At 39.8% G+C, this 13357-nt stretch overlaps 1 pseudogene; it reads left to right on the top strand.

Annotated features, from left to right (window-relative positions):
• Positions 1-235: 235 nt before the first annotated feature.
• On the top strand, positions 236-1017 carry LOC148116741 (uncharacterized; annotated as a pseudogene).
• Positions 1018-13357: the final 12340 nt, after the last annotated feature.

The following is a 13357-nucleotide window of genomic DNA, read 5'->3' as shown; positions in this document are numbered from 1 at the left end:
GGCAGGCTGTAGACCAGATGCTTCACGTGCAGGCCATGTCCACGCCAGCTCCGCGAAGGGGAAAATATCACAAAACGCCACATGACAGCAACGTGATGTGACGAGTTTGACACATGTGTTGTAGACAATATAATAATAATAATAATAATAATAATAATAATAATAATAATAATAATAATAATAACAACAACAACAACAACAACAACAACAACAACTTATTAATAGGAAAACAGTGATGCAAACTTGGGCTGACAGCTGGTGTAATAAAGCACTGCATGGACAGTTCCTTGAAAAGATCCAAGGAAAAGTAGATAAGAAAAAGACCTGGTTATGGCTGAGCAATGGAACACTGAAGAAAGAGATGAAGCCCTGATTCTTGCAGCCCAAGAACAAGCCATCAGAACAAATGTAATCAAAGCCAGAATAGAAAAATCCGCTGATGACCCCAAATGTAGACTCTGCAAAGAAGCAGATGAAACCATTGATCATATACTGAGCAGTTGCAAGACAATAGCTCAGACTGATTACAAACAACGTCATAACACAGTCGCTCAGATGGTCCACTGGAACTTGTGTCACAACTACCATCTGCCTGTAGCAAAGAACTGGTGGGATCATAAGCCTGAAAAAGTGGTCGAAAATGAGCATGCAAAACTGCTGTGGGACTTCTGAATACAGACTGACAAAGTTTTAGAACACAATTCCCCGGATATCACAATTGTGGAGAAGAAAAAAGTGTTAATCGTCGACATTGCCATACTTGGTGACAGCAGAATCAACGAGAAACAACTTGAAAAAGTCACCAGATATCAGGACTTGAGAATCGAACTGCAGAGACTCTGGCATAAACCAGTGCAGGTGGTCCCAGTGGTACTCAGCACACTGGGTGCTGTGCCTAAAGACCTAGGCAAGCACTTAAAAACAACTGGCACTGACAAGATCACCATTGGTCAGCTGCAGAAGGCCACCTTACTGGGATCTGCTCACATAATCTGCCAATACATCACACAGTCCTAAACGCTTAGGAAGTATTCGACTAGTGATTTGTGATACGAAATGCAGCATGGTTATCTCCTTTGCTGTGTATACTGTCATTTTTGTGTATATAATAATAACTTTATTGTCATTGTATGTGTATACACAGTATACCCATACAATGAAATTCACTTAACACCCAAAGACTAGGTCCAACACACATAACAATCCCCAAACACACTCTCACACACCACAATTCCCCACCCCTAAACCGCCCAAATATCCATACAACAGACCACATAATGCTGTCCAACACCTCACTGGTGGTGGCCCTTTAGTTATTGTTGAGTGCAATTATAGCTCTGGGATAAAAACTATTCAGAAAACGTGTGGTCCAAGTTTCAATTGTTCTGTATCTTCTGCCAGAAGGCAACAAGATTGTAAGCAGGATGGGAAGAGTCTCTGAGAATGTTATGCAACTTTCTCAAACAGCAAGATTCAAAAATCTGGTCCAGGGCTGGTAGCTGGAGTCCGATGATATTCTGGGCAGTTTTAATGATTCTCTGTAAAGCTTTTTTGTCTGCTACAGAGCTGCTCCCATACCATGCAAGAATGCTGTATATCAGGACACTCTCAATGGTGCTGTGATAATAGGACAGAAGTAGATACTGAGATAGATTTATCTTCCTGAGCATTCTCAGGAAGAAAAGCCTCTTCTGTGCCTTCTTCACAATGATCCTGGCCCTCTCCTTGCTCCAGAGTAAAATTCTATGGAGCCAATCGATTCAGCAGCTACTTTTTCTACTGTGGCTATCGACTCCTCTCTCCACAGAATTGTCTACATACTACCATTACTTCCCTGGAAATCAAATTAAAACTTCCCAAACAAATGTTTATCTATCCTTCTTGGACACATCTAAATAAAGGGAGCACATCTATTTTTGTGTACTAGCTAAAAATCTCTAATTGCTGATCTATTTAAAATATTGGTAGTCTATCTCAGCTGTGAAGGACTGGATGTCATTCACAGCAAAGCAGAACATAATAAAAAGACAGGTTTAAAAGCAAAGTAGGATTAAACACATTTATAATGGCATCTACAATCAATTTAGGCAACAGACACACTAGGAAAACATACTCTTTACAGCCTTGTGAAAAGCAAAATGGATAAAGACAAATGTAGCTGTGGGGAAAGTAATCTCCATAAATTTTGACATTTTTTAAAAAAATGTAAGTTTATTTCTTTCAGAACAGCAAAATAAACTTGCTCTCCTAACAAAAATGCTTGGTTATTTTAGAATTTGTTTATACAAACACTGCTTAATTTTTGCTCTGTTTTTTTTAACACCTTGATCAATATATTTTAATTTAATTGTTATTATAAGTCATTTTATCAGCCCTTGAGCTGATGAATTGGTTGAACATTTTTATATATCTGCATAAAATTTGCTCTCTGAGTTTGTTTGCTTGCTTGCAAGAATTCCACATATTTATGCACGAGAAAGAAATTCAAAGGAAAACCAGAAAGTCCAGATGACTCTTGAAAAAGCACCTTTGGGACAACAATGATCTGGTGACTGAGAAACTCCATAGACATAAATGTAGACATCTTTCCAGTTTGCTTCTCGCCCATTCCTCCTCATATTTACTAATAATCTGAATTGTATAGAGCTATACATTTAAAAGTACAGATAGTCCTTGGGTTATGACCATTTTTTCGGTGACCATTCAAAGTTATGACAGCACCGTGTGCCTCTGTTCAAAACTCAAGAAAGAAAAACCCCAACTCCATGTTTGTAGAGAAAGGTACTTTTACTGATCATGCGCTGATAGCAACGAAAAAAAGCAAGATCTGAGGCAACAGGTGCAAAAATTACATATTGAAAGTATTCCCAAATCCCTCCCCCGAAGGACCCTGGCTGAATGTCCAATCCCCAGCTCCCCAAAGTGTCATGTGAGGTGCATCTTCAGATGGTCCCATCCATCTGGTATGCCAGAATGGTTAACCTTGACTGGCTATCAACAAGTCCATTCAGCTGTGCCGAAGATGATGAGAATATTCCTCCCTTTTCCTCCCTTTTGGTCACATCACGAGACATCTCCACCAGCTTGCTTCCCCCTCCCAACTACCTATACATCCCCCCCATTATTATGGCAGCCAATAGCAAGCAAGCATCATAGAGGCTGACAATCGGCCCTCCTGCAGAAGAGACTTTAGTCCTAGGAAACAAACCTAAAAAAAATAAAATGGACAGGGTAGATACCTCCCAAATGTATCAAAATACAGAAAATACATATAGAATAACACAATCAAGGCTAATCAGGGTATTTTTGGAGCTCTGACATCGCGCTCATTCACCCATTCAGATTGAGAGGAAGGGAAATGTTTCCAAGCCACCAAATACTGTACTTTCCCCCTATGTTTTCTAGAATCAAGGATCTCTTTGACCTCGAAATGTTGCTCTCCTTCGATGAGGAGGGGAACTGGAGGAGGGGAGTTTGGTCTGGGCGAATCGAGGAGGTATGTTCAGGTTTCAGTAAACTAACATGAAACACTGGGTGGATGTCCAATCCCCAGCTGCCCAAAGTGTCATGTGAGGTGTATCTTCAGATGGTCCCATCCATCTGGTATGCCAGAATGGTTGACTTTGACTGGCTATCAACAAGTCCATTCAGCTGCACTGAACTAGTTTTTGGTCTAACTGTACCATGATCGGGTTTACAACTCGTACAATAGGAAAGTACTTAGTGGAGAGGAAAACACTATCCCCCACTTGGTATCCTTTGGCATAGCTCTTTTCTTATCAGCCTGTTTCTTATGGGCTCGGTGAGCCTTGTCTAACGCCTTACAAGTTACAGGCCAGGTAAACTGAAGCTGCTCAATCCAGTCCACCAAGGAAGGGATTTGAGGTTTTTCCTGCAGTAGTTCTGGAATGGGGCCTGGTGGCTCAGCAGACTAAAAGCATTGTGATTAACACCAGCTGTCTGCAATTACTGTAAGTTCAAATCTCACCAGGCTCAAGGTTGACTCAGCCTTCCATCCTTTCTAAGGTAGGTAAAATGAGGACCCAGTTTGTGGGGGAAATAAGATGACTCTATAAATATACAAAAGTATGTAGGCCATTGCTTAATGCATTATAAGCTGCCCTGAGTCTCCGGAGAAGGGTGGCATATAAATCAATTTTTTTTAAAAAAAATGGGCACAAAGTCCTGACCAGATACCACCTTGAATGGGCTATAACTGGTACTACTATGTATGGAGTTATTATAAGTGACCTCTGCAAATGGCAGTAAGTCTGCCCAGTTATTTTGCTGGTAATTTACAATACTGAGGTATTGCTCTAGCACCAAGTTAGTCCTTTCACAAGCCTCATTTGTCTGAGGATGGTGGGAGGAACTTCGCCCTTGGGAGAGGCCTAATAACAGGAACTCCCTCCAGAAGTGGGAGGTGAATTGAACCCCTCTGTCCGAAATTATTCATTCAGGAATACCATTCCTGAACGAACATGTGTAACCTATACATATGTTGAATGAACAGTTTAGCCAACATCTTTGATGAGGGAATCTTGGGACATGGTACAAAGTGCACCTGCTTGGAGAACAAATCTGTAATCACCCAAATGATTGTATTTCCACCATTTTCGGGTAGTTCAACAATAAAGTCCATGGATATCTCCTTCCATGGAGCTCCAGGTCTTGCAACATTCTGGAGTAACCGAGGCGGCTTCCCAGGTGGCCTCTTTGCAGAAGCACATACAGGGCAGCTAGCAACAAATGCCTCTATGTCCTTTTTTAGGGAGGGCCACCAGAACTGTTGTTTAATTGTAATGTCTTCACGAACCCAAAATGCCCAGCGGCTTTTGCATCGTGGGATTGTTGTAATACTGTTGTGATACAGCTACATGACATTGTGCTTTTCCACTAGCAATGGAGTTCCTGGTGCCAACTGCCACTGTAATCAAAGGACTAACTGTATGAAGACTCAGAATTTAAGATGACATCCAAAAAAGGAATAAATAGAATCACATTGAAAGGAAAGCTAAAACTCTTGAATTTTCCCCAGTTTTCTCACCTTTTCCATGTGTCCATGCTGCATTCTGCCAGTAAAGATTAGTGTAGGAGGCACACTGGTATATGTATGGTATATTGAGAGGATAGTCTAAAAAGGGAGTATTGAATAAGGCAACACCTTTGTAAAATTAACTAATTTGCATAAACATTAATAAACTGTTCTCTTTTCTCATACACATACATATGTGCATAAATTCACACGCGCATATAAATATTCCAATATTTGCAGTGGAATAAGCAATAAATAAATAAAAGGATAGAACAGCAAGGGCAATAGAGTTGGAATGTGCAAGGCCATGCATGTTTATGGTGTGATAAATCACTGTTCAGAGGTTCTTTGTCCTAGATAGGCTGAAATTGTGGCTGGGATGGATTTATTTAGTCCAGCTTTCTCTTTGTGGTAGTAGAGATATCTTGGGAACTGAAGAAAAATTGATCTATCTATCTATCTATCTATCTATCTATCTATCTATCTATCTATCTATCTATCTATCTATCTATCATCTATCTTTCAAACTTGTTTGCTACCTATCTTGCAGGTGACTCTAAGTGGCTGTTTTTCCTTTTATTTCAAAGCAAAGGAAATGTTTTCCTTGGATTGCAAAGCAAACAGAAGCCTGTAAGCATATGCTATACAGAAGTCTCTATTAGTTCAGGATGATTTATTTCTTGGTCAGTACACTTGGGACTTTTAATCTTGTACATTTTTCCAGTAATCATCCATTTATATCCAAGGAGGAGTAACAATGAAAATGCAAGCCACACAGGGTGAGGGTAAATATATCCAGGCATGACCCCATGGATGCTTTCCATGTCATGGTGAAATTTGGTTTTGAAGAGTCTTCACTCATTCCTGGTGGACCTACAGACAGAAGCAATGGAGGTGATTTCACCTTCTTTCCCAACTCCTTCCATTCCTTGGCTTTCATTATTTTCAGCCAGATAGCTTCACTTTCTGTCTATCTTCTTGCCTCCCACATTCTCAAAAAATGTGACACTATCCATCCAATTCACGGACAAGTATTAGGGAGGGGGGAAAATCTCAACTTCCTTTTGAGTAAATATGCTGTGTGTATAACTCTTTTTTTTTTTAAAAAAAAGATTTTATTAGGTTATAAGATAAGATACCAATTACAAAAATAAATAGGAAGACAGTGGGGGGAAAGAGAAGTGAAGAAGGGTTGGGAAAAAGAAAAAAAAATCTTGACTTCCGACTCCCTCTGTTGCAGTAAAATAAAGCATTAGCACCAAACCCCAACTTTTTGCTTTTTCATAGTAATATAAACTAGCCATTTCTATAAACACATAACTCTTAAAGGAAACTAGACTATAAGCAAGAATCCAAGGTTTTGGGAGTTTATCTTGAGAAAATGTGTGTCTAAATTGCAGCATTTTGGCAGTGAGAAAAATGGGCACCCTAGAAGTAACAATGATGATAAATGTTCTGACTTGTACTCAATCCATGAATTTTGCAGCTGTGGCTACTTATCCATCGACTAATGGATAAATACTTTTGTATTTTGTCTCTTATAACCTAATATTTCTTTTTTTTTTAAAAAAAAAGACTTATAACCACAGCATATTTACTCAAAAGAAAGCTGAGATTTTTTATAAAACTGAAAAGACAAAAAAGAAACTCCTGAGACACTGTTTAAGTTCATAGTAAAGCAGCCTGTAAATGCTGAATGTCTCTTAGAAAAGGAACGCTGCATTTTGGGAGGAGAGGGAGGAGGAGGAGGGAGAGGAGGAGGAGGTGGGAGGAGGAGAGGGAAGAGAGGAGGGAGGCAGAGGAGGTGGAGGAGGACCATACAGGATATAAATTAGAAGAATATCATTCAGGATACACATTTTATTAAAAATGATTGCATTTGTCCCTTTCAGTTCCATTCAGATTTTTTTTTCAGAAGGAATCCATCTTGTTCACACCTTTTTGCATCTAGCACTGCGCTAAACGTTCCTTCTTCTTTTTGCTTTTGACTTTCCCGTTAAACAAATAAATGTTGCATTGGATAGAGCATTCTTTTGAAAACAATAGAATCGTAGTACATTTTTACGGGTGAAATGTAAACAGGTGGGATTTCCTTTGCTTCCAAGATTGTAGAGTCCTGTGTCATAGTGCCCTGTCTTTTATTGTGTAAAACACCCCTCTCCCTGTTTACTCAGTCTCTTTGCCAGCAGAGACTTTGTGAGGGACTGTTCAGATTAGCTTAACTAATTCAAACAGCTTGGAAGCTGCTCTTTATATAGAAAGAGTAGATTCAGCTTTGGTGTCTGCTTGCTCATTTTTAATGCATACTTTTTGAATTGTAATGCCTGAAAATGGGATGTGAGACCTACATAAACTTTCCCCCTTCTCTTTCAAAAGCAGCAAAGAAACGGACAGCTGAAAAGCATAATATTCTCCTCTCCTTTCCTTTCCTCTACTCTCCTCTGCTCTTCTCTCTTCTCCTTTTGCTCTTCCCTTTTCCCTCTGTGCATTAATTTTTGTCGAATCTTCCAACATTGAGACTTGGTGCTAAGACATGTGGCAGAATCCTAATTTCAGGAGTGTCTGGATGTCATGAATTATCATGATCTATGTCAATCTAGCTTCCAACTAGGTTATGAGACAGAGATTGCTTTGTCTTTTTTGGCGGATAATCTACATTACGAACGGGTAGATGGCTATGTTCTCTCCACCGAATCTATCAGCAATTGCCATTGCTATTGATGACTACGTAAGTGGAAATGACAGGAAGGACTCTTTTATACTGTCTCCAGTACTTTTGTGGAGTGTCAATTTCATAGGAAAATGTTTGTTTTCACTGAGCCCTGGTGGTGCAATGGTTAGGATGCAGTATTGCAGGCTGACTCTGCCCATGGCCAGGAGTTCAATTCTCACCAGCTCAAGATTGACTCAGCCTTCCATCCTTCTGGGGTCAGTAAAATGAGGACCCAGATTGTTGAGCGCAATATGCTGACGCTTTAAACCACCCAGAAAATGCTGTAAAGCACTCGGGGGCAGTATTTAAGTCTAAGTGCTATTGCTATTTGTTGATTCCTATTTTCTGCCACAGACATTCAGCCTTATGCCTTGTGTCACACTCTTTATAATCTCACATTGCCACTGAAATATGTGACATAAAGATAAATGTCAGATACCCTCGTACCCAATTTTTATTTCCATCTAAACTTAAGCAAATTGATCAAATTCTATATCAATGATTAATTTACTAAATCCAGTAAAATAAACTAATTCTAATACAGACGCCATAGAGATGCCACTGATTAGTCAAAGCAGATTGATCAGAGGATGTAAATATCATTTGATGGTTTCTATCAGGAATCCTATCCTATATTATTTTTGTGGCATAACCAGGTACAACCTTAAATTTAGATCTCCATGTTTCAGTGGCGGTCAAGAGTTGTTTGGCAACTAAATATACACATACAATGACAATAAAGTTTTATTATTTTTATTTAAAATGTACTGTGCCAGACTGATGATGATGATTCCTGTGGTTATTGTGAAACAAATCTTATTTTTGACTCAGTGAGATGAATTAAACCTGCTTCATGTGGAGCCATCTTTGAAATGTGCTTGCAAACATCAGGTGTTATTGAAAGCTGAAACCAGTTTATTGACTGGCCTTGGGTGTGGAGGACATGTGACATGCTTAATGGCTTAATGGGCTAACAGTTTTAATAGCTCCATATGCATACATTTTGCTTTCAGGCACAATTCAAAGACTTCTTGCAGGCCACCATAGAATGAAGAAATGACAATTTCCTGAACCAAATTACTCATATCTTCTAGGTAAGGGGGAAAAAAGAGTAAACTGCTTAGATAACACTCTTGCTTATAGGTATAATCAGTAGTGGGATTCAAATAATTTAACAACCAGTTTACTCAGAGTCAGGCTGGCTGTTGTGGGAGGCATGGCCCATCCCCATCCTCCAGCTCTGCCGCACATGTGGGATGAGCCCCCCAGCGATGGCCAACCTGACCCTGGGCAAACCAGTTGTTAAATCCTCCCCCACCCCGCTATCAAAGTGAATCCCAGGTGCTGTGCTGCAGTGGAGAAACAGGCACAGAGAGGCTGACATGAGGGAAGGAGGAGGAGCAGGGAGAAGAAAGAGGGAAAGAGGCCTTCTCCTTCCTTCACACCGGCTGCTCTGTTGCCCATTTCTCCATTGCAGCGCAGCACCCAGAATCCAATTTAAAAGGAAGGGGGGGTTAATTTAACAACCGGTTCACCTGAACTGGCGCGAACCAGCTGAATACCACCAGTGTATAAGATGCTAAAAACCCTGCGTAGATATACTTTTTGCCAAGAAGGATTCTATCAACTTTCCTATCAAAATGTACCATTCTATCATGTCACCTCTTTGGATCTAGTGTTAGGTACCGGTACTCCTGGACTTACAATATTTCATTTAGTGACTGCTCATAGTTACAACAGCACCGAAAAAAGTGACTTATGACCACTTTCACATTTATGACCATTACAGGATCTCCATGGACATTTGATCAAAATTCAGATGCTTGGCAAATGACCCGTATTTATGATGGTTGGAGTGCCCTGGGGCCATGTGGTCACCTTTTGCAACCTTCTGACAAGCAAAGTCATTGGGGAAGCCACTCTTTTAACAACCTTAAGGCTACCTTAACAACTTCAGTGATTCACTTAACAACTCTGGGAAGAAATATCGTAAAATGGGCAAAGCTCGCTTAACAAATGTCTCGCTTAACAACAGAAATTTCAGGTTCAGTTGTGGTCATAAGTTTAGGACTACCACTGTAGTCCTTCCACTGTATGGTATGGGTCTTCTGTATTTAGGTTTTGTCCCCCAGAGTTCTTTTTTCCAGTCAGAATATTCTTAGTTCCTTCAACAGTCCTTCCTAGATTATGTTTCCCATAACTGAATAAATTGTAATGGAAGGCTATGTCCTTTATTCACATGAGTCTAGATAATCCATTGCCTGAATAAATACAGCAAAGAGAAACTTTGCATTATGAAAAATATATGATCTCAAGTGAAACAGAAGCACCCATTCAAAAAAAGAAAAGGCTGTTTCAATGAAGTCCAATGTGTCATCTTGATAACATTTAAGGTCAATACAAATGTATAAATGTGGACTTGGTAATTTACTACTAAATTCACCACTCCTATGTAAATGGGTATATGATTGCAGACTGAATGTTATTTGAAAAAAAAAAAGAACGAAAGAAAATGCTAACTAAAAAGAGTGACTAAATCTCTCAAGCACTAACAATGTATATGCTCTCAGCTGCAGCTCTTAATATCCAGCCAGGATTATTATAATACTTAATTAATTGAAGGAAAACTCTTCACACACAGCGAAATCACACATCTTTTTTGGAATGGTTTTATATTCTGCACAGGAAGCCCTGCAATCTTAAGCACTTTTCCTTCTGTGAATTAGAGCATAATACCATTTTCTCTTTTGTGCTCTGGGTATTTTCTGCATCTGAAGTGTATATATTTTAAGGTGCAATTTGAGGTCTTTGTCAACCTGTGCTTTGTATGCATAAACTCTTCAGAGTTTCTAGCAGGGGAAATCAAATCTCCAAAAATATCTATAAGGAGAAGATATTAAAAAGGCAAATATGAACTCTTGGATTCTGAAACATGTGCCTGAATAAAGTTTGCTTTGCAGAATTAACACGGATCTGTATGCAGCCATGATCAGGATGTGACTATAAGAAGGCAACCCGGAAATGTTCTAGATAAGCAGTTGTGTCTAGATAAGCAGTTGTGTAGAACATATCTGAGAATGTTCTACCTTTGCATCATATGCCATGGTGGCACAGTGGTTAGAACGCAGTACTGCAGGCTACTTCTGCTGACTGCCAGATGCCTGCAATTTGGCAGTTCGAATCTCACCAGGCTCAAGGTTGACTTTAGCCTCCCATCCTTTCCGAGGTCAGTAAAATGAGGACCCAAATTGTTGGGGGTAATATGCTAACCCTATAAACAACTTAGAGAGGGTTGCACTGTGAAGCAGTATATAAGTCTAAGTGCTATTGCTAAGTGCTATATTTGGAGAGGTTTGTAATGTATACATCCTTCGATATTCTTATCATCAATATTCATATAGATATGAACACATTCAAAATTGCTTTATTGTTTGGATAGTAAATATAGAATGAACATTTTTGTCAGATGTCAGTATATCATTAGAGTTAGATCTCTTTACTCTTTACTCATTATCCTCCAAAAATCTTTTCTGCTTCTATCCTGGCAGATATTTTGCACAGTCCACGATATGAATAACCCAATTAGCACATTGTCACTTTAAAGCATCTACCTCCTTCAGGCTGTGGCTCTTCTCATTCTGTCTCCCTGTTTCTACTGCATTTTTAATCATACTATCCAGAGGCAAGTCATATATTTATTTATTCTCTCTCTCTCTCCCCCTCCCTCTCCCTCCACACACACATATACACATATTTTCTAAACTGCACTTAAATTTATTACACAGTTGCACTACTACCATGCAAAGCCAGGAGGACATTATTTCAAACTGCTCCCTCTAATAAAAAATATCTCTAAAAAACAGTATGGTAGGAGACAGGTCCATGTTTTTTCAGAAATAATTTAGTGGAGTAATTTCAGAAATCCTTCTCATTTTCAGTCAAACTTGCCTGGTGTAGCTCCTTTTACCACTTCATTGCCCTACATACATAGAATAGGTCTGTTTCTGTAATCTTTGATATTAAGTGCCGGAATTAGCTGGCAGATGGGGAAGGTTTTCATTGTGGCAGAAATAATCTTTTGCTGTCTGTTGCTTGATTGTTTCTATTACTTACATTTCAATAGTGCAGCTCGATCATGACATAAAACGGTACACAGAAAGCTTGAAGATATGGTGGCAGTAGATTGTTGCTGTCTCCTGTTGCAACAGAATTAAATATTTTGACTTGAGAGGACTATGTTAAGTTAAAAATGCCAAGCCTAAACTTATCACAGTTGTCAAAGAAAACTGCATGAACTTTGTGGAGTCCTTCATGCTCTCTGAGCGTGCTTACTGACATTTCATTACCTGACTAGGTAACATCATCAGTCCTAGTGAGCATGGGATTTGATCATCTATTCTCCTCTATTGGCTCCACATATGAGCATCAAGTGGGTGAAATTGGCATGTAGGCAAACACAGTGGTGGGATTCAAATAATTTAACAACCAGGGCAGTTCTCTGCCCTAATGACTGGCTGGGTGGGTGTGGCCATGGTGGGCGTAGCCAAGGGGTGTTACAGGCAGCACTTGGCCTCCTGCACCTCCCTAGGGGCTGCGGGGGGGGGATGCGCCACCCCTCTGTGCCACATTTTGGGCCTAGTAGGCATCCCTGCACTTACCTGGGAGCCAAAATGGGGCATGTGGGAGACTCCTGGAAGGGGCGGGGCAGGAAGGGGCGGGGCCAGCCAGCAATTTAACAACTGGTTTGCCCGAACCGGCCTGAACCGGCTGAATCCCACCACGGGGAAACCTCCATCATTGTTTCTGCAGGAATGTCTAATGGAGCAAACCCCCCACTCATTTGCATCAAGGAAGTTGCAATGGGTTTGTAAGCAAATATCCAAGCTCAGGGAGTATCAAGGATTCCACAATTCAATCCTGAGCTACCAAAAGTGTGGCTAATTGTGGTGTTTTAAAATGCAGACCCTCTCCTTTAGCAGAACAAAAATGATATGTTTAAGGAAAAAAATAATCAGAAAGAAAAAAAAATGGAAGAGTAAATTGAGCATAAATATCATTAATGGAAAGCTGCGCTGCCAGGTGTCAGAAAACATCATCGGTGCAGGGTATTCTCCAGAAGCAGAAAAATGGCATATATTTTCTTGGCTCTTAAAATCATCAGCAAATTAAAGGCAAGTGACATTTCTCCACTCAGTTTCACTGAAAAGAGTAATCTGTGAAAAGAGAGGCTGACATCTCTTTTCCCTAACCCCTCCTTTCTTTTGCTTTTTTTTTGGGAGGGGGGATTTTGTCTATTGAGGAATGATTTCTTTTTAATAAGAAATATAAGAAATTAAAAAGAAACGATTAACATCTGTTGCCCTGGTTTCTGGGCAATTATCACCTTCCCTTTACACCTGTGATTTGGAGATTCATCTGTGTTCTGATGTACACATAGCTATAAAGCCTCTTCATATTGCTAACAGTTTGGTATGATAAACAGATGACTTTGCTATTCATGAGGGATGCATGCCACCCCTTCCTCAAAATAATTCTCATCTACAGAGGTAACAAAATCATTCCCCCATTAACCACTGACGAATATTGCCTGAAGGAGTCTGATTTTATTT

This window comes from Pantherophis guttatus, chromosome 1, assembly GCF_059756535.1.
Source record: "Pantherophis guttatus breed Tessera chromosome 1, ASM5975653v1, whole genome shotgun sequence".
In the NCBI taxonomy this organism is placed as follows: domain Eukaryota; kingdom Metazoa; phylum Chordata; class Lepidosauria; order Squamata; family Colubridae; genus Pantherophis; species Pantherophis guttatus.
This window is presented reverse-complemented; position numbering and strand designations above follow the sequence as displayed.